The sequence below is a fragment of the Acanthisitta chloris genome, unplaced genomic scaffold (assembly GCF_000695815.1).
Source record: "Acanthisitta chloris isolate BGI_N310 unplaced genomic scaffold, ASM69581v1 scaffold22637, whole genome shotgun sequence".
Taxonomy (NCBI): domain Eukaryota; kingdom Metazoa; phylum Chordata; class Aves; order Passeriformes; family Acanthisittidae; genus Acanthisitta; species Acanthisitta chloris.
The window spans coordinates 20,090-22,145 of NW_008684062.1; the positions used below are offsets into that span (position 1 = coordinate 20,090).

The 2,056-nt window shown below is 52.0% G+C and overlaps 1 protein-coding gene across 1 annotated transcript in view; it reads right to left on the bottom strand.

Annotated features, from left to right (window-relative positions):
* SUFU (suppressor of fused homolog (Drosophila)) overlaps positions 1-2,056 on the bottom strand; it is an 86,667-nt gene that overhangs the window by 3,966 nt on the left and 80,645 nt on the right. The gene's annotated exons all lie outside the window — the stretch shown is intronic.

Sequence of the window (2,056 nt, forward strand, 5' to 3'; positions counted from 1 at the left end):
TACAAAGGTTTGAGAGCAAGGAGCTTCTAACTTTGCCTTCCACCCCAACCACTGAAAAAAATGTTGAAATTATACAGCAGTCTTTTTTGACCCACAATTATCTTCTTCAGTCTAAAATTAGAGGCTCAGCCTTAGACAGACAGAGTGGGAAGGAGGAAAAGGGGTCAAGATAACAACTGTTGGAGAGACAGTGGGAGACAGTCACTTTCATCTGATCCATTGAAGTTAAGCTCACAGTTTAATCAGGAAACAGCAGCATAGGAAGAGCCTGAGACCCATACAGAGCTGGTGCTCCGGGCACGGGGAGGGCTCTGACCCCAGTGTAGCACACAGTTCAGATGAAGCAGATGCTGGGTATGGGAGGTGCTCCCAGAGGTGCCCATGCCAAGCACGTCCATGTTGCGATGGTACATTCCCATCCTGTGTGCCTCTGCTGGGAAAGCTTTTGGCTCATCTCAAAGCCAGGCTGGTGAGCATGAAGGAGCCCAACAAAACAGCTGCCATCACGTCGTAAGTCTGGATGAGGGCCACAACCCCAACTCCATAGAGTCCCCCAAGTCACAGCAACCAAAGACACTGTTGGGGGGGGGAACCAGTCCCAAGAATTCAAGTGGAGGAACTCCCACCCTCTCTGAAAAACCACGTGACAGTCAAAAGCAAACACATCCTGCCCTCTTCACAACAGCCGCAAAGGCCAGAGCTCCAGGCAGGACAGCTGGTTTGGCACAGGAGCAGAGACGGCAGTGTGGGACCAGGCAAACATCCCCACGCAGTGAGAGGGCCTTGGAACAGCATTCCTGGGAGTTAGATTGCAGCAGCATCCAGTGGATTATTATTCCCATTTTAGCCTACAGGTTCATTTCTTTCCCCCTGCTCCTCCTTTCCTTCCTCCTCCACCCTTTCCTTCATCTCTGGCATTACTTTCCATCCTGAAGCAACCACCATATCCATGCCCCCTTTCTCACCCTTCCCTTTCCCTGTTCTTCCCAGCCATAAGCTCTGTGCTCCAGAGAAAGGATCACTCTAGCACCAAACACTGGTGGAGCTAAGCATCCAGCAGCACTGCTCTCCAGCTCACATCTGGAAGAGGGGCAGCAAAGCTGTCCTGCTGCCCTGCAGGAAGGCACCTCCCATGCCCACCAGCTGCTTGATGCTAGTAACATCAGCGGGGAGTGAGTGACCACCAGGATGCCGTGGGCAAGTGAAAGCCTCTGGGCTCCATTCTGACAACACGTAAGCAGGACTATTGGACAGAAAGAGATAGGGAAGACTCTGGTCTCCCTTTTTCTGTTTGGCAAGAGAAGAGATCCAAACCCACCAAATCCAGATCCGAGAGCTACCAGATGTCAGCAGTCCTCTCCCTTCAACCTTGCCACCTTGCTGCCATTGTACACAGATTTTCCATAGGATGAGGGAACCACAACCTCCCCCCTCCACTACACTCATCTCTTCACTTAGCTTCAACCTGCAGCAGGCTCCAGGCTGGGGTTTTATGACCAAGCTGCTTAGCATGGATGCAGGCACCTTCACAAGGCATTTCTGATCATACCTTGAGCCTGAAAAAAACCCTGCTTCAGTCAGGAGCCAAGAGCTTGCTGCTTTGGACAGGACTCTGCAACCTGGCACCTATCTGCAGACTGGCAAGCTGAGGAACATTGCACTGAAACACGCCATACCTCTGCACACTGCTGCAGTCTCCTTGCAGGGGCCTGTAACTATTCTGCCTGTTGGACTGGAAAGTGTTTGCTGGCTGTTTGCACGAGAAGGAAGCTGTTTGTCCCTGTCGGAGGCAGGAGGGCAACCTGATCGCTCAGCTCAGGAGGAAGAGCTGGGTGGGGAGCTGGGGCTCTGCATGGAGCAGATCGCTTTCTGTGGAGGTGCAGTCTGCAGTGGGGTGAGGGAATGAAAACAATTTGGCAGACATCAAAATCTACAGAACAGCCGGAAAAAGGAGGAGGAATTGATATTCACAGCAATCAGGCCAGGAGGAAATGAATATTCAGCCATCCACGGATGAGCAAAAATGCCAGAGGTTGGGATGGGTGAGAGAGCAGGA